We start from the raw sequence: 20,534 nt of genomic DNA on the forward strand, positions 1-20,534 counted from the left end.
ACTTGCTGTGGCAAAGGGGAAACTTGCATGCCCTTTGTAACGCTGCCATAGGGCTTTAAGCACTAGCACTCCACTCAGCTCATCCCCGCTCGACCTTCTGGTGCTCCAGTCTGAGCACGCAGCTGTTTGTACTTTAAAAGATGGTTTCCACATGGGCTATATGCTGCTGTGGCAGGAACCTGGCTGCTGGAAATCTTGCACAAATCCTTGCCCTCTGCTGTGTTGTCAACTACCATGGATCACCCCAAGACCTGATGTGGTGAAGCTGTCTGTAGGGGATAAGTGGTGCAGATGATCACTGCTGAGATATGTGTGTGTGTGTGTGTGTGTGTGTGTGGGGGGGGGGGTGGTCAGTACTGTACTCTGGTCTCCCAGCAACAGGGAGCAGACGATGCCGGTCAGCGGATAAATTATTCCCTACTCCTTCCTGTGACCAAGCCGATACTTAGCCCTCCATAAAACACTTGGAAACACATCACCGGAGTATTATCACATCGATGTCTGAATGAGCCTGCTCTCCGTAAAGTTGCTGTGTTTTGTGCTTTATAATAGTGAAGACATTTTGCAATTCTACATTTGTTGCAAATCAATTTGGCATCACCTGAGGTCATGAAAGTTATTCAGTAAAAACAAGTCTGTTTGTCTTAATTTTTCTTTTAGTTTATGTGTCATAATGTTAACATTGGCAAAATGAAACAATCATACTATTCAAAAGAGATCCATCTGCCTTCAACAATGGATTTCATTTCATGAATTTTTATTGGGCTTTTGAGGAGAAGAGAATAGTCTTTTCAATAAAAAAATAGATTGAGTTATAGACATGGTTATTTTGTAGCAAGAAAAGTATCTATGTGAGATTGGAAATCTGTTTTATGAAGTAGTGTCAAGCTTGTTCTTTACCTTCAAGACAACTATTCTACAATATATTTCTTTCTTCCTTTTGTTACCTACCACAATTGAAACAAATCTCCATTCTTTGTGATTGGATCCCCTTCAACTGGGGTTTTCTTCATTCTGCTTTGCTATGTACAGTCTTCCTGCAATACAAAGAAGCTGTTGTACTGTGTGCATAGGTAGCAAAGCACAATGATTACAAACTCTCAGACAGAAGAGATGTGCTCTAATTTGGGCATTTTGTTCTAATGATCTGTGTCCTTTAATATGATACCTCGGTAGATCAGGGTCACTAGAATCAGAATCAGGTTTATTATCATTGGCATATGACATGATATTTGTTGATTTCTAGCAGCACTGCAGTGCAAGACATAAAAAAATGACTTTTAAGTTACAAACTTGAATATTGTCCTCAAGAGAAATAATGGGGTATGGTTTATGGACCATTCAGAAATCTGATGGTGGAGAGGAAGAAGTTCTTCCTAAACCATTGAGTATGGAGCTTCAGCCACACGTACCTCTTCCCTGTTGATAGTAATGAAAAGAGGGCGTGGTGAGGGTCTTTAATGATAGATGCTGTCTTCTGAGGCACTGCCGCTTCAAAATGTCCTTAATGACATGAAGAATTGTGCCCTCGAAGTGTACAGAGCCAGTTTTAACCTTCTGTAACCTCATGTAATCATGCACATTGGAGCCTCTATACCAGGCTGTGGTGCAGCCAGTCAGAATATTCCCCATTATACATCTGTAGTTGGTGGCATACCAAATATCCTCAAACTCCTAATGAATGAGTGCCATAGGTGTGCTGCCTTCATGACTGCATCAATATGGTGGGTCCAAGATAGATTCTCTGAGATATTGATACCCATAAATCTGAAGCTGCTTACCCTTTCTACCGCAAACCCTTCAGTGAGAACTGGTGTGTGTTCTCTTGATTTCTTCCTGAAGTCCACAATCAATTCCTTGGTTTTGTTGATTTTTGAATACAAGTTGTTTTTGTGAAACCACTCAGTCAGCTGATCTATCTTGCTCCAGTATGCCTTCTCATTCAGTGAATAATAGTGGTGTCATTGGTGAATTTATAGCCGGCATTTGAGCTGTGCTTAGCCGTACAGTCATGAGTATAGGAGAAATGGGCTAGGCACACATCCCTAAGGTGCATTTGTGTTGATAGTCTTAGAGGAGGAGATGTTATTACCAATCAGCTGATTGTAATCTCACAATAAGGAAGTTGAGGATTCAGTTCCAGAGGGAGTACACAGACCCAGAAATTGAAACGTGTTGAATGTTACTCGGGCAGCCTCATCAACATCTTAAACAACTTCAACGTGAAGTCCCAACTCAGGGCCCTGGTTGATGAGGGCCAGCCTGGAAAATGCCACCTTTACTACCCTGTTGACCTGTGATACTGCTTTTGGTGAACTGTGTGTTGTACTTCTAGATCTACTTGTTCTACACCATTTCTCAGTACCTACCTTTTGTTATGAAAGTCTTCCCCTAATTTAACTTATCAATCTATGACCACTTACCTTGCTAATGAAGATCCTCCTGTAATTTTTGATGATCTTCAGTCTACAATATCACTTTATTAGTGTCATCAGCAAATTTGCTAATCATGCCTTGCATGTGTATACCCAGAACATTTATAAAATTAACAAACAATTAAGATCCCAGCACTGAACTCTATGCCACACCATTTGTCACAGGCTTCCAGTCCAAGAGGCAACCTTCAATATCTCACTCTGCTTCAACTGTTGAGCCAATTATGAATCCAATTAACAAACTCTCCCTGGATCCCATCCAGTCAAACCTTCCAGACTGGCCTGCCATATAAGATATTGTCAAAAACCTTGCTAAAGTCCACATGGACAACATCCACTGCCTGTCATTCATCTATCGTCTTGGTTACTTCTTCAAAACAAAATCTTAAAAAATTATCAGACGTGAGTTCTCATATACAAACCTGTGTTGCTTATCCTTGTCTAATCAAATGTTGACAGGTCCCTGTCTCTCAGAGTCGACCTCAGTAACTTGCTCACCACTGATGTCAGACCAACTAGCCTGTAATTCCCTGATTTTTTTTCTTTGCGCTTTTTAAATATTGGTATAATATTAGCCACCCTCCTGTCTCTTGGAACTTCACCTGTGGTTAAAGATGAAGCAACCATTTCTACAAGTCTCTGAATTTTCTTCCTTGAATATGAAGGAAATTGAGGACTAGAAACTAATAGTTAAGTTATAGTATTTTGAAATGGTTTAATTTGTAAAACAATTTTCCAGTGATTTCCTGTGTGATTCCGCTTTCTGTGCTGTTTCTTATTTCCTTTAATGTTAATAGCAAGCAAAGCATTATTTCAGCAAAGTATTCATCCATGTCCAAGAGAGCAATTTGTTCATTTTTTACTGAGTTCTTTTTAAAAAATCATTCCTGCCGTATTCTAACAGTCTAGTGGAATTTCTTTTGTTAACTACTTGGAATTATTCTAAACCTGATCTGTCATTTTTTTTTCAAAGCTTTACTTATGATATAATCTGCTGTTGAAATTAGCTCCTGAATTTTGCACATGCCTCCACATAATTGACAAGTTCTCATTCAGAGTGATAAAATGGTAAGGACAGATGTAGATGAAAGAGTCTAACAGTTATTTCTGATAATTGGAAGATATAATTTTGAATCAAAATTTTGATCTTCAGTCTTGACTTCAAGGAAAATTAGTGCATTAAAATAAATTTCACATCTCTTTCCTGAACAGCTTTAACTTTTGCCATCAGCATGAATATAAAATGCATTTCTCTTTTTATTGCAGAACAAACTGTTTACATGGTGGCTTTCCATATCTGAAGGGAGAAGGATATCCTGAGATTGAAGGTAACAAATATCTCCACATGGTGGAATGTAAAGCTGAATTAAACCTCTGCATCTAGGTTGGAATTATTGCATCACAGTATTTCAGCCTACAAATCTTTCCAGTGACTTATTTTCAATGCCTAAATTGGCTTTGAATTTGGTAAAGCTTAAAAAGATTGTTTTGATTTCAGCATAACAAATAGGTGCTTTACTTTCATTGCTCTGGAGCTGAAGGTATTGCCATCTAGTTGGAAGAGTGAAGGTGGTCAGCGTCGGCTCTGATTCCTATCTGAGAAATATCTGCTTTTGACTGAGTGAGTGGATTCTGACTGCTGCCAGCTGGGAAATCTGAACCTCAGCAGCTCGCCTTAGTTACTTTTATGATCCTCCTGGTGGCTAACTGTCAAGGCCAACAGGCTGGAAGAAATTAACTCTTGTCTCCTGGCTAACCGTGTAAGATCTTGGTCTTGGATAAGAAAAAAAGCTGAATTTAAAATGTTGGCTTTGCCTTATCTTCTGGGTAAACCAAAATTTTTGCATTTTGTTTTAAAGGTTCATTATTGCCTTTTTAATTTTAATATCTTGCTTTTACAAAATCTCTTGGTCATTCTTCTCCCTCATACCGTTTCACATTCATGCTAAAACACAACTGTATCTTTCTTCAAGCCGAACTTTCTTCATCCATCAGCCATCTACTCACTGACTAATATTGGATCAATTTGGTAATGAACTGATTTTTAAAATTCTTAATTTATAAATTGATTCACAGCTTTACTTGCTTCTTTAAGTTCCTCTGATTTAATTACTCTACCATTGGCAATCATACATTGTTGTTTAGGTCAAAGTCCTGAATATTTCTCTCAAAAGCTTTCCTCCCTTTCTCATTCATCTTTTAAGGACACTGAAATACATATTAATATAGCCACTGTTTTGTCACTGACAATAGACAATAGGTGCAGGAGTAGGCCATTCAGCTCTTTGAGCCAGCACTGCTATTCACTGTGATCATGGCTGATCATCCAAAATCAGTACCCCATTCCCGCCTTCTCCCCATATCCCTTGACTCCACTATCTTTAAGAGCTCTAGCTAACTCTTTCTTGAAAACATCCAGAGATCTGGCCTCCACTGCCTTCTGAGGCAGAGCATTCCGCAGATCCATAACTCTCTGGGTGAAAAAGTTTTTCCTCAACTCTGTTCTAAATGGCCTACCTCTTATTCTTTAACTGTAGCTTCTGGTTCTGGACTCCCCCACATCCGGAACATGTTTCTTGCCTCTAGCATGTCCAATCCCTCAATAATCTTATATGTTTCAATCACATCCCATCTCATCCTTCAAAATTCCTGTGTATACAAGCCCAGTCACTCCAATCTTTCAACATATGACAGCCCGCCATCCCAGGAATTAACCTCGTGAACCTATGTTGCACTCCCTCAATAACAAGAATGTCCTTCCTCAAACTTAAAGACCAAAACTGCACACAATACTCCAGGTGTGGTTTCAGCAGGGCCCTGTCCTAGAAGGACCTCTTTGCTCCTATACTCAACTCCCCTTGTTATGAAGCGCCAGCATGCCATTAGCTTTCTTCACTGCCTGCTGTACCTGCATGCTTGCTTTCAGTGACTGATCCTTAACTTGGTTCAGTTGAGGTACCTTGAGACATTCTATATATTACAGATATTGTAGAAACTGTAAGTATTTGCTGTTAAACTCTCACACCCATGATAAACAGCATTTAAACATGCTTGTATAGTACATATTGGAATAGGATTATTATATCTTTGCAGCACCCCAATACTTCAATACTTGTTATTTCCTTTCGTAAATTTAATCCATCAAACATTTTTCCTCAATAATGCCTGTGCTGATGGCAGGAAGAGGACTAAATTCCAGATGTCTGAATGGAGAATTGATAAAGTTGACAAACTGGTTTGTCACAAAATTTATTGTTTAGATTGTTATTAATTTACAGCATGCAGTTTAAATGTTTTGGTTATGTGTGGCTTGCCTGAAAAAAAAATCATGACGTATTTAGAACAGGCTTCAATAGCATGTGGTTCTACTTACTACTTTTTCTGTTTTGTCTGTTTAGATTTTGGCCAGTTTTTGTACAATAATGCAAACAGAACAGAACAGCCAGAGTGATACAATTGCATTGGGTGTTGATGAGAAGCTGTGCATATTTCACTTTGCATGATTCAACTAAATGAGCAGTGGCTTTTTAATCACAAAAAAAAAGTTTAATTCCTTGAAAAGTAAATACTCTGCTGTTCTTCAGCAGGTTAGGCAGCATCTATGGAAAAGAGTACCATTTTCCATAGATGCTGCCCGGCCTGCTGAGCTCTTCCTGCATTTTGTGTGAATTGTTTGGATTTCCAACATCTGCAGATTTTCTCTTGTTTGTGACTGTGCTGTTCCTGTAAGCCTGACCATGTAAACATTCTTGTAGTATTTACGAGTAATTGTGTATTCAGGAGAGAGTGAGGGAGGGAGAGAATCAGCAGTGTTACACTGATTAATAGTTTTGAGGATGAACAGTGTTGTATATTCATGTATATTTGACCCTTATGGATTGCTGTCAGGCTTCCCTGTGTATTACGCACTGAACGTAAGGGGGGAAAGGCATTCTGGGTAGATGACTTACGAGCCAAATAATCAGCTTCATGTTTGTTCCTGACATTGTCTCTCCTGTGTGTTATTCATGGCCATTCAGCTTCCCAATACCAAAACCATAACAACTGGTGATGAGGTGACAAGTCCTTGTGCGATATTTCTTGTTTTGTTCCCTTTGGCAAAAAATGTCTGTGTGCATCACTGGTGGTGTACCACTGTGTAATGTGGGTGAGCAAAAAGAAAATGTCACACACCATGAGAAAGTTGGCGCAGGAGGTGTGGTGAGTGGAGAATCAGAGAGGAGAAAACGAGAACGTGACAGTTAAATAAAACAAGTAAGAGAGAGACATGGAGACGGATAAGACTAGTTAACTTTTCTGGAATGTGATTGTGTTTGAAAATGGCTGCAATGTTGGCGTATGGGACTGTATGACGAAATGACAAAGCAATGGGGTTCATATACTTCACGATTTGAATATTGTGCATTGGCAAATCCAATTTCAGGTGATATTCGTGTTCCAACTTCTCTGATTGTGATCGGTGCAAAAACTTTTGATTTATTACGCAGTCTGATGCAACCTGCTAAGCTTGGCGATAAGTCTTGTGAGGAGATAGTTAAAGTCTTAGAGGACCCTGATTTGCCTATACCTTTGATTATTGCTGAGATATTCAGATTTCATAAAAGGAATCAAGAGGAAGATGAGTATTTCACAGTTTGTGGTGGTGCTGAAGCAATTGTCTGAACAACATGATTTTGGGCAGTTTCTGAATGACACATTATGTGACAGACTTGTATGTGGTCTGCATCGTGAAGCAATACAGAAATGTTTGCTTACAAATGGCAGACTAATATTACAGAAAGTAATTGAGATTAGTACATCTATGGAAATGGCAGCTAAAGAAGCATAGCTACTAAGCACATCTTCCCAAGCTCATAACTTTCCACTGACTTTAAGAATAAGAAACTTATTGACAATCATTGTTACTGTTGTGACAAATTGGGCATTCAGCAAAAGAATGCTCCTATAAGTCTTGTGAGGAGATAGTTAAAGTCTTAGAGGACCCTGATTTGCCTATACCTTTGATTATTGCTGAGATATTCAGATTGACACATTATGATTGACATATTGACATATTCTGAATGACACATTATGTGACAGACTTGTATGTGGTCTGCATCGTGAAGCAATTCAGAAATGTTTGCTTACAGATGGCAGACTAATATTACAGAAAGCAATTGAGATTAGCACATCTATGGAAATGGCAGCTAAAGAAGCATAGCTACTAAGCACATCTTCCCAAGCTCATAACTTTCCACTGACTTTAAGAATAACAAACTTATTGACAATCATTGTTACTGTTGTGACAAATTGGGCATTCAGCAAAAGAATGCTCCTATAAGTCTTGTGAGGAGATAGTTAAAGTCTTAGAGGACCCTGATTTGCCTATACCTTTGATTATTGCTGAGATATTCAGATTTCATAAAAGGAATCAAGAGGAAGATGAGTATTTCACAGTTTGTGGTGGTGCTGAAGCAATTGTCTGAACAACGTGATTTTGGGCAGTTTCTGAATGACACATTATGTGACAGACTTGTATGTGGTCTGCATCGTGAAGCAATTCAGAAATGTTTGCTTACAGATGGCAGACTAATATTACAGAAAGCAATTGAGATTAGTACATCTATGGAAATGGCAGCTAAAGAAGCATAGCTACTAAGCACATCTTCCCAAGCTCATAACTTTCCACTGACTTTAAGAATAACAAACTTATTGACAATCATTGTTACTGTTGTGACAAATTGGGCATTCAGCAAAAGAATGCTCCTATAAGGATTGAGATTGCCGAAGCTGTGCCAAAAGGGACATATTGAACGTGCCTGTAACAGTATAAAGATACTGCCAACCAAAAACACTGTGATAAAGAAAAAAATACCTTTGGAAAAACAAAAAGAAACATGTGAACGAGGTGGAGCATATTACTGAGGACAGACTGGGTGACTCTCACTCTGTGGCTGAAGAAGCTTTGTATGTTTTACAGGTGTCCCTCGCTTTTCGAACATTCGCTTTACGAAACCTCACTGTTACGAAAGACCTACATTAGATACCTGTTTTCGCTAACAGAAGGTGTTTTCACTGTTACGAAGAAAGGCAGCGCGCGAAAAAAAGCAGCACGCAAAAAAAAAGCAGTGCGCGATAAAAAAGCAGCGTGTGATAAAAGGGAGCGCGCGCCCCGAGCAGCCACTCCTCCCCGGGAACAGCATTCTTGCCGGCATTGCTTAAACACGTGCCTGTGAGCATCTGTTAGCAAGATGACTTCTAAGGTATCGGAAAAGCCTAAAAGAGCTCGTAAGGGTGTTACACTTAGCGTAAAACTAGACATAATTAAGCGTTTTGATCGTGGTGAATGAAGTAAGGACAACGTGAGTTTGGCTTGTGGAAGCTGATGCAGATGATGTTGAAGAGGTTTTGGCATCCTATGACCAAGAACTGATAGATGAAGAGCTGATGCAATTGGAAGAGGAAAGGATAACAATCGAAACCGAATTCAGTAGCGAAAGTGAAGTCGTCCAGGAACTGAATGTGAAGCAACTGCGTGAGATTTTCGCTGCAATGATAATGTACGACTTTAATTTTGAAAGGGTACGTTGGTTTAGGGCATATTTGCAGGATGGTTTGAGTGCTTACAAAGAACTGTGTGATAGAAAAATGCACGAGGCTCAGCGGTCAAGCAAGCCTTCCACATCAGCCACAATAGACGACGAACCTCGACCTTCGACATTGAGGCAGACAGACATAGAAGAAGATGAGCTGCCTGCCCTAATGGAAACAGATGATGATGAGATGAAACCCCATTGTCCCACCGCCCCAACCTCCAGGCCGCGGACAGATACTGATTCACAGAGAATGCAGCGGTAGCCGGGACGCACATAGCACATCTTTAAGAAAAAAGTCAAAATAAACATGCTAATTAATTAGGTGCCGCCTGGCATGTAAATGTCGGCCCAGATCAGAGGCAACGTCACCTCTGATCTGGGCCGACATTTACGTGCCGGGCAGCACCTAATTAATTAGCATGTTTATTTCGACTTTTTTCTTAAAGATGTGCTATGTGCCTCCTGGCTAACACTGTACCCTGCATGCTTCGCGGATCGGTGGCCTGGAGGGTGTGGACCACTGCACCACCTGAACCTCTGACGACTCAGTCTAACACCATCATCAGTGTGTTCGGTAAGCTGTCTTCCTGATTCCCATAAGTGTTACTATACTGTACATACATTATTTCTACTTTATATCGGCTGTATATTTTTATGTATTATTTGGTATGATTTGGCCGCTTCCTAGCTTAAAGGTTACTGGAGAGAGTGTTTTTGCCAACAGCGCTTGTGTGCGATTTTCTGCCGAGAGCACTTGCACCGTGTTTCTGCCAACAGCGCTTGCGTGAGATTTTTGCTACGGAGAACAATGCCAGCAATGATTGTGGAAAAGTATTTCTACTTTATATAGGCTGTGTATTTATCATATCATTCATGCTTTTATTATATGTTACTGTTATTTTAGGTTTTATGTGTTATTTGGCATGATCTGGTAGGTTATTTTTGGGTCTGTGAATGCTCACAAAATTTTCCCATATAAATAATGGTAATTGCTTCTTCGCTTTATGACATTCCGGCTTACGAACCGTTTCATAGGAATGCTCTACCTTCGGATGGCGGGGGAAACCTGTATCTATTTTAAGACACAGAGATGACTACTGGGTGACCCTGTGGTTGGCCGGGGTCACGGTGAGGTTGCAGGTGGACATGCATCCTGTGGATTCACTTCAATTCAAGAAGATCTTGGTGTCAGAGACAGTTTACAAAGAGAAATTACAGCATCTCACCCCAGAAGGGACAAGGTTGACTTTAAAGACCTACAATTATGAGGTTGTTCCAGTGGAGGGAGTAGTGCATGTTACAATGGAGATTAACAAACAGAGAAAGAAAGTTCCACTCTATATTGTTAAAGGTTGTTATCCAGGGCTTTTGGGTCGCTGGAGGTTGGAACAGCTCAAATTCAACTCACATGAAGTGCACTTGCTTGGTGGGAGCATTGTCCACAAAGGGTGTTAAAGAAACATGCAGAAGTATTCAACAGAGAACTGGGCAATATGAAAGGAGTCATTGTTAAGCTGGCTGTTAAGCCTGACACAATGATCAAATGCCTGAATTCAAGACCAGTTCCATGTGCCCTCAAACCAAAGCTCGAGGCTGAATTGGAAAGACTATTCCAAAGTAAGGTATTTGATCTAGTGTGTATAGGTAAATGGGCAACTCCAGTGGTTCCTGTTCTAAAAAGGGATGGGTCATTAAGGCTTTGTGAGGAACTCTGTGTAACCATTAAATCAGTTCTTATGGCTGAACAATATCTTCTTCTCATTGAAGACCTCTTTGCAGGATTGGCTGGAGGCAGACATTTAGCAAGATTGACTTGTATCAAGCATCCTTGAAGATGCTTACGGAGCCAGAGTCTCAGGAACTGTTGACCATAGTGACTCTCGAAGGTATGTTTAGGTACCAAAGGCTTCCACTTGTCATCAAGTGGGTGCCTGCAATTTTTCAGCGAGCGATGGAACAGATCCTGAGCGGGTTGACTTCATGCTATTTGGATGGCTTATTCATTACTGGAAAAGGTGAGTGTGATCACTGACAAAACTTGGATGCTACATTGCAAAGACTCATGGAAAATAGATTAAGCGTCTGCAAGGGTAAGTATGAGTTCTTAAGGCCTTCAAATGTGGACAACTCAAGGTTTCACAAGGCACTATCAAAGGTGAAGGCAATAGTGGAGGCTCCATCACCACAGAATGCAAGTCAATTAAGATTCTTTTTGGGACTACTAACAATCTTCTCAAAGTTTGTTCCTAACCTAGCTAGCACGTTGAAACCACTTCATGTGTTTTCAAATAAATTGACGCACTGGAAGTGGACAAGTTACTGTGAAGAAGCTTTTAAAAAGACCATAACAGCTTTGTCACAGTCTGAAGCACTCACACACTTCAACCTGTCATAGCTGATACGGTAGACCTGCAATACATCACCCTATGGTGTGGGGCAATTATCTCACACATCACACCATCAGTAAAGAGCATCTGCACCCAATCGTTTTCAGCATCAAAGACATTAAGCAAGGCAGAAAGCCACTGTTTCCAAATTGAGTGGGATGAAGTCGCAATTGCCCTTGGAGTTAAGAAATTCTATCAATTCCTCTTTGGTCAACAATTTACACTATTGACAGATTATCACCCCTTGACATCAAATTTTGGTCCACATACGGGTACTCCTTCCCTGGCTGCTAATCGAATGCAACATTGGGCTCTGTTACTGTCTGCATATCAGTACAATGAAGTACAGGAGGTCTGACCACCGTTCAAATGCTGGTGGACTATCCAGATTATCCTTAGCTGTTACAGTTCCAGAGCCATCCTGAAAAGAGATTTTTTTTGCTTCAAGGAAGTTCGTACAGCTCTGATAAGTGTGGCACAAGCCCAGAAGCACACAGGTACTGACCCTATTCTATCTAAAGTGGTGGGCATGATGACCTCACAAATAGACAGGAAAGCCAACCATAGAACTGAAAAGTTACCAGGCTCAATGGAAGGGAATCACAGTCCAAGCACAGTGTTTACTGTGGGGCTTCCGTGTTGTCATTCCCCCGCCATTGAAAAGGCAAGTGCTTGACGAACTACATGTAGGACACTGTGGTGTAGGGCAGGGGTCCCCAACCTTTTTTGCACGGCGGACCGGCCGACCGGTGGGGGGTAGGGTTGCCAACAGATAAGAGTAACCGTCAAATACGTTGTGTTTGCCCCGAGAAGACTACAATTACCATGAAACCTTGCGTGGGCACCTGTGTGTGCATGCGTGACTTGCACATGCATGTACGTGCCGATTTTTTTTTTCTACAAATTGTTTTTGGCCATTCTTTTGGGGGGGGGGGGCTGTTAATCACGACCAGAACCAGTCAACTATAAGTCACTTTTTAGTGGCTAATACTCTCAATTTTGTTTCTAAAAGGGTTTATCTAACGAATTTAATATTAAACACACAGTGCATATTTTCCTCGCATGAATATAGTGATAAGTCAATTACTGTATAAGTCACTTATAAGTCAATAGCATCATAACCTTTTAAGTAACTTTTGGATATTAAACACACAGCACATATTTTCCCCGTATGAACATATAAAATCATTGCAACGCACCAATATCGCTGAATCAGTGGGAGCCCTGGGCTTGTTTCCCTGCAACAAGATGGTCCCATCGAGGGGTGATGGGAGACAGCGATACTCGAAGGGGGTTCCTTATGTCCAGTCTATTACGCAATTTAGTTTTCGTTGCATTCCTTGCAGAGATATGTTTGAAATGGAAGCAATGTTTTCAGTACTTTTGTGGTTATCTCAGGATATTCAGCTTTGATTTTGATCCAGAATGCCGGCAGAGATGTTATGTCAAACATACTTTTCAGCCCACCATCATTTGCAAGCTCGAGGAGTTGATCTTCTTCCCGCGCTGACATGGGTGACGCGTGTGTAATGACCTCGTGTGCGTTCAAGCTCAACAGTGGGCGTGACAGGAAATGAGGAAAGGTGCAGCTGACTCATATCGCCAAATCATATCATTTCCCGGCGGCCCGGTAGCACATGCTTTGCACTGGTCCGCGGCCTGGTGGTTGGGGACCGCTGGTGTAGGGCACTTGAAGTAAATCACATGCAGCTATTTCTGATAGCCAGGACTGGATGTAATCAGTGAAGAGAAGGCCAAAACATGCCCACGTGGTCAGCAAGTGAGAAATGTTCCTCAGTTTGCTCCTTTGCATCCATGAGAATGGCCTTGAAGAGCCATTTACATAGATTTTGCAGGACCTGTAGAAGGCCACAAGTTCTTGGTCGAAGTGGGTGCACCCAGCAAATAGCCCAAGGTTGCCATTGTGAAAAGCACTACAAATGAAAAATGCATTGAGGAGCTACGTTCCATGTTTGGCCATTTTGGGCTTTCTCAACAGCTTGTAAGTGACAATGGCCCACAAAAGAGTTCAAGGCATTTCTAGAAGCAAACTGTATTCAGCACCATATCCTCCAGCCACTAATGGCCTTGCTGAACAATTCATCCAAACAATGAAACAAACCCTTGAGACTTCAGTGAGAAGTGGATCCTTCAACCTGCATTTTCACACTTTCTTGCTCTGATGAGAAGATAGCTTCCCAACTGGCTTGACCTGCTAAGACACCCAAACACATAACAGATTGTGCTAAATGAACAGAAACCCAAGCAGAGAGATGGGCCAAAGTACAGAAGTTTCGCAGCAGGAGAGAGAGTACTTGCTTGGAACTATGTCTCCGGAACAAAGTTGATACCTGTGACAATGGTGGCACAAACTGGTCCTGGGTCGTACACAGTGGAAGCTAGTAACTGGGGAAGGCATGTTGATCAGCTGTTGCCCATTTCTGAGGCTACTGAAAACCAACACAAACTGATCAATCCAGGTCCAGTTGCAGAAATAGGACAGGATTCTGAGACAACAACTGCAGAACCTTAGTTAAGAACAAATGACACAGCCAGTACTTTCCCATCAACAGTGCTTTCTGAGGAGCCCCTTACTGACAATGCAGTACCCAAGCCAATATCCATATATACAGTCCCAAGAGATAAAATGACTTAGGCATCATCCTCAGATCATTGATACCCTCGCAGTAACAGATGGCCTCCAGACAGATTCAATCTCTAGTTTACTGAGTAACCCTCAGCACATGGGAAGAGTCTTTCCTTACAGTAGTTTAGAAAAATATTTTTTTTTTGTTGTTGGTTGAATTTAATGTTGAATGTTAATAGTTCAGTAGCTGGTCTGTGTATGGGAAAGGGGAAGAAACCTTTTATATAAGGGAGGAGGGTTATGTTATGTATTCATGTATATTTTGAACCTTACGAGTTGCTGTCAAGCCTCTCTTTGTGTTACGTACTAAGCATAGTGTGGGAGAGCATTCTGGGTAGATATCTTACAAGCAAGATAAACAGCTACACCTTTGTTCCTCACCTCTCCGTCTCTCCTGTATGTTGTTCACGATCACACACCTTCCCAGTCCACAAATATAGATTCAAAGCTTGTATTAAAGGACTTCGCAGCTCACAGATGTGTCAGAATAAAATAAAATGTTGTGTTGTTATATTACATGGCTGTATTAAGTTTGGTGCTCAAAAGTGGTGACATGTCAATTGATTTTTTTGTCATGTTTCTCGTGATTAGAATATAATGGCTCTACAGTTAGCACAATTACAACTTATTGTTCTCAGATTCAAATTTATTTATCACATGCACGTTGAAACATACAATGAAATGTACAGGTATAATTTGTGTTAACAACCGACACACCCAAGGATGTGCTTGGGGCAGTCCGCAAGCTTTATCACATGTCCCAGCACCAATATAGCATGCCTACAATATTCAGCAGAACAGCACAAGCAGCAAGTACAGCAACAGCAAAACAAAGTAAGTAAGCAAAAGCCAATCAAGCCCCTTCCTCGCCCCTCCAGCCACTCACACACAGGCAGACCTCCAGCCTCAGGTGCTTTGCTGGTTTGCATGGGAAGCCTATGTGTTTTATGGGAGGAAGTTATCTTTTATGACTGGCAATTTGTTTTATGGCCGGAGAAGATGTTTTGACAACAGAGGGAAACAGGATGGAGTTTCTGAAGAGCAAATGTTAGAACAAAATAATAGAGGAATATAATGGAGCAACCTAATTACTGTTCTGTTGTAAAAATGTATTAAAAGTCCTTTGGGTTAATCACAAGATTGGAGCTATATTTTCAGGTGAAATTTGGCTGGAAGTATACCTCCTCTTGCAAGTGAAATAATAACGAGATCCACTCTGAATTTGTTGTAGTTTGTTTCTGTATTTTGGGAGACCTAGCCGAAGGGTACATAATGCAAATAGTTTGATATCTACCTTGCAATGCTGCCATGGATACTGAATGTGAGTTCCAACTGTGTTCTGAATTGTCAATTTTAGATGGACGATTTTCTGGAGGCCACCCCATCCCAAGGCCTCACCCCCCTTCTAAAGCTCCAACCATGCCAGCCAGTAAAACAGCATCTTGCTGATGTTTTTCTCAGTTACATCACCTAATCAATGCCCACCCACCACTCACTGATGTGAAAGCTCTAGTGCTTGCAGTCGCCAGCAATTCTGCTGAGCTCTCAGCTGAATTCAGCAAATTGACACACAGGCAAGTTTTGTGTAGCATGGTGATTGTCTTAAAGAGAGCACGTGACTGATCTTTGCTGATGATGTCAATACCTTTTTCCTGCTCCCACATTGGCATTAATATCATCAATAATTAAATATTATGTAAATTACTGGAAGTGTTCAGCAGGTCAATCAAAATCTGTGGATGCAAAAGAACCATTGACATTTCAGATTGATTCCCTGCATCAGGACAGAGAGTGTACAAATAAGATGACCAGTGTGCAGGATCGAGAGGGAGGGTTGAGGTGGAAGTTTATAGGTAATTGGTGGAACACGATAAAAGGCAGATGTACTTGGAAGGAGAGGACAGTGTGTTGAGACAGATACTGGTAGGTGATGGATGGAACCAGATAAAAGAGGAATGATGGGTATACAGGGAGTGGTGCAACAGGTGAACAGAGGGAGAGAGAACCAGGGTGGACTGTTAGATATAGGCAAAGAACACAATATGTAGGTAGCTGAAATTGGAAAATTAATTTGGGTTAGGTGGCTAGTTTTGCTTGCAAGTACACATTGGAAGATGCGAGTAACTGAAATTGAGATTAGAATTTTCTCTTCATTTAAGAAGTTGATTCACTTCTCTTTTTGTTTTCTGCTCTTTAATCTCAATGCTTGATGAATATCTGAACAGGACAAACTTGAATTGGTATCAATGTTGGATTGGTACTTCCTTGAATGGAAAAGGGAGAAAGAATTTTCCTCAATGTCTGGATTATGGAAATATTCTTTGCAGGATTGTCTCAGGGACAGGGAATCAAGAACATTCTTTTTGTTTAGCTGTGAGCTTGTTGACAACTTTATATTAAGTAGAGTGGCCTTTGTAAGCAATTGGCTTGCTGTGTTGAATGGTTAATTTTAGCTTATCCTTTTTTTTGTAACAACAAATAACATGGTGTTATTTCAGAAGCTTAGTTCTTTCTAGGGAGAGGTTAATTTCAATAAAAATATACTAGTACTGACTTCTGTGATTCTTATTTGAGGTGATTTGGACTAAAATGAGAGTTGCATTCCTCTACCAAATCTAGTTGCAGACCTGAACAAGGTATTCTGACAAATATTTGCAGATACAGTCTCGTCTTCTTACCTTGACAATTGGTTTGTCATAGAGCATTTATGTCCTATTGGTATAAAATTGACTTGAACCTTAAGTAGAGCTTGTGGATTTGTTCACATGGGACTGTTGATCTTTTTCAAGGTTATTTGTGCCATCTCACTGCAAACAGATCACTTGTGCTCCAATTTGACACTAAAATGTGAACTTTAATATATTATCAAAAACTGTGCCAATGAATGGAAACTAAATCTTATTCTCATGTATTTGCATAATTCTGTACTTTCCTGCTTTATTCTGTATTGAAGCAGGTTTGGACTGTAGATTTCAGAAAAACTTGATGAACCTCTTCACAACAAGTGGTTAATGCAAAAAAGGTGCAAAGAATGAGTTAATTCTATTTTGTTAAAGGCTGAATGCTTCACCAGAATTTTGTTAATTGTCAGCGATTTTAACTGAAAGTGTTTAATAGACTTTCCTATGTACGCTAGTTTTGCAATATCTTCTGCAAATAATTTTAGAGATAAGTGTGATTTTGTGAAGATTGGTCTGGGCTTGCTTCTGGGAAAAGTAATATTTCTGGCACCTGGTAGCTACATGAAATGTTCTCAAATCAGGAGCAGTGCGTAAAGGGTTATCCCAACAACAATGAGCTCCAACCACATTTTCATAAGTGTCTTTTCTTTTATAGTCTTTCAAAAGTTCAAAGTAAATCTATTATCAAGTTACATATATGTCACTATATACTATACTGAAATTCATTTTCTTGTGAGCATTCACAGTAATTAGAAAGAAACACAGCAGAATCAGTGAAGAACCACACACGACAGAGACAGACAAACGACCAAAATGCATAAGACATCTGTGCAAATACAAACAGAGAAAATAAACAAGCAATAAATATCTCATGTTGTAGAGTCATTAAAAGTGAGTCCACAGGTTGTGAAATCAGTTCACTGTTAGGGTGAGTGAAGGTATCCCCTTTAGATCAAGAGCCTGAGAGTAATAACTGTTCCTGAACCTACTGGTGTGGGACCTGAGGCTCCAGTACTTCCTTCCTGAGGGCAGCAATGAGAAGAGAGCATGACCTGGGTGGTGGGTATCCTTGATGATGGATGCTGCTTCTCTGTGACAGTGTTCCGTGTAGATATGCTCAATGCGGGGAGGGCTTTACCCGTGATGGACTGGACTGCTTCAACTGTTTTCTGAAGTTTTGTTTTCACTTAAGGGTGTTAGTGTTTCCATACCAGGCCGTGATGCAACCAGTCAGGATATTCCCCACTGCATCTGTAGAAGTTTGTCAAAGCTTTAGATGATGTGCTAGATCTGCGTAAACATCTAGGAAAGTAGAGGCACTGCCATGACTTTGTACTGGCAGTTAACGCTGGACACAGGACAGATAATCTGAAACGCGAAGGCTGAGGAATTTTAAGTTGCTGACTCTATCCACCTCTGATCCTCTGATGAGTACCCATTGATGGATTTCTGGTTTCCTCCACCTGTAGTCAATAATCAGCTCTTTGATTTTGCTGACTTTGAGTGAGATGTTGTTATTGTGGCACAATTTAGCCAGGTTCTTAATCTCCCTCCGGTATGTTGATTTATTACCACCTTTGATTCGGACCGCAACAGTGACATTATAAAACACATATGCACACGCTTACACTTACTTTCTGGGTGCCCTGTTATAGAAAGGATGTGGAGGCTTTGGGGAGGGCGCATACGAGAGTTACCTGCATGCTGCCTGGATTGGAAGGTATGTCTATGAGGGGAAGCTGGACAAACTTGGGTTGTTTTCTCTGGAGCAGCAGAGCCTGAGAGGGGACCTAAAACAGGTCTTTAAAATTTTGAGAGGCACAGATAGGGTAGATGGGCATAATCTTTTCCCCAGGTTGAAAATATGAAAGACCAGATAATATGCTTTTAAGATTAGAAGGGGAGGTTTAAAAGAGACATAAGGGGCAAGTGTTTTTATGCAAAGAGTTTTAGATGTCTGGAATACATTACCAGGGGTAATTGTGGAAGCAAACAATTTGGTGAAATTTAAAAAGCTTTTGTATAGAGTCATCAATATGAGGTTTATAAGTTTACTTATAAGACTATTAAGGGCCTAAGTGGAGTAGACAGCCCGTATTTTTCTCCGACAGTGGAAATATCTAACTAGAGGGTATGCATTTGAGGTGAAAGGGGATCATTTCGAAGAAGATAGGTGAGGCAATCTTTTTCCTATAATTCTATGCTCTATAGAAATGCAATTTTACATTTACTTAAAAGAAGATACAAAAACTGCAGATTACAGTAATTTAAAATACAAAACAGAAAATTCTAGAAAACCTCAATAAGTTGGACAACATCTGTGGAAAGAGAACCTGTTACTGTTACATCTGTGGAAAGAGAACCTGTTACTGTTACATCTGTGGAAAGAGAACCTGTTACTGTTTCAGACTTGTGACCTTTGTCAGAAACAGAAAAGAGAGGAAATCAAGCTGCATCTGTCCTACCCATTGCACGCCCTGTTCTTAGTTATGAAATTTGTTGTTTTGTGGCAGCAAACTTGAAACTGCTCACCCCTTCCGATGCTGACCCCTCAATCATGACAGGTTCGTGTTTTCCTGACTTCCCTTCCTGATGTCCGCATTCAATTCCTTGCTATTGCTGACCTCTGTGTCATGTTGATTATGAATTCCAGTACCTCTGTTTCTTGCGGATTATGAGTTCCAGGAATTTTGTGGTGATCTCTTGCAAGTGCTGAAATAGTCGTACCTCGGCATTTGCTGTGGCATTCCATGATGCACTATGCACATCTGGATACCATTTAGTGAATTTTGTCTCTGACTCAAGGCTATGAATGTAGATTCAGGATTTCACAGCTCTAGATCTGCTTTGTTGTTAGTTAAAGGTGGTTAGATCCAGCCCTTCTGGTCCCTTATTTAAAATTGAAAATTTAACTTGTCCAAGGTTATTACCGTGCTTCTAACTTTATTGTGGGCATCACTTCCTTCCTGACATAGTCACTAATCTCCCCAGTATACACTGTAACAAGTCCTCAACCAACCACTAGCAGGCAATCAGAACCTGCTGTGCCATTCCTCCACACACCAGCTAAATGATGCCAGTTCCCTGCTCTTAATTGACTGCAGAATATGGCACCAACCACCAAGTATTGCTGCAAGCATTTTTGTTTATTCCCAATATCCAGTCTTAACAAAATTTTGCATTTAGAGACTTCTATCATTTAATGCCAAGGTTTGAGTCTTCCTTCAAGCAACAGTAATCATTCTTCGAATTTTTTGCAGCAATCGAGAGAAATAATTCCTCACATGGGTGGGATTTAATTGACAGCCAGTTTGTGGTTCCGGCGGCTAATGGCGATGTGCCCAAAAGCTTATCCTGGACTGCTTTTTCAGTGAAGAGGCAGGGAAGTGCTGGAGGTCAAATGATGGTATATGGAGTGAACACTGATTGAGTTGCATTGAATGAATCCATGTTTCAGCATCAGCAATTATTGTCATCACTATAAATTAATGGTGCAAATGGCCAACAAAACAGTATGATGATTTTCAAAATGAAAACCTGATTTATTCTGCTGTAAATTATTATTACATTAGGACACAATGTGAAACATATTATCAATGTATCATTAATTTTAAAGCTAGCAAGTTGCCTTCACTGGAGAATTATATATTGGGGTCACCATGGGAGAAGATTACCAAGTGGGTAGGGAAACAAAGTTGAAGATGTTTGAAGAAATGCACCATTCTTGCTGACCCCTGGAAACCTCCAGCTTGTCATCACTCAAAAGAGAAGGAGCATTCAGGATGATGTCGAGAACCTCATGGCCATAT

The 20,534-nt window shown here is 40.5% G+C and overlaps 1 protein-coding gene across 14 annotated transcripts in view; it reads left to right on the forward strand.

The window, feature by feature from the left end:
- LOC140201702 (alpha-(1,6)-fucosyltransferase) overlaps positions 1–20,534 on the forward strand; it is an 889,182-nt gene that overhangs the window by 399,574 nt on the left and 469,074 nt on the right. For all 14 annotated transcript variants that reach the window (XM_072266344.1, XM_072266353.1, XM_072266324.1 and 11 more), the window contains one exon: positions 3,702–3,763. The gene's annotated coding sequence lies outside the window, so the exon portion shown is untranslated. The remainder of the gene's footprint in view (positions 1–3,701; positions 3,764–20,534) is intronic.

The sequence above is a fragment of the Mobula birostris genome, chromosome 1, assembly GCF_030028105.1.
Source record: "Mobula birostris isolate sMobBir1 chromosome 1, sMobBir1.hap1, whole genome shotgun sequence".
NCBI lineage: Eukaryota > Metazoa > Chordata > Chondrichthyes > Myliobatiformes > Myliobatidae > Mobula > Mobula birostris.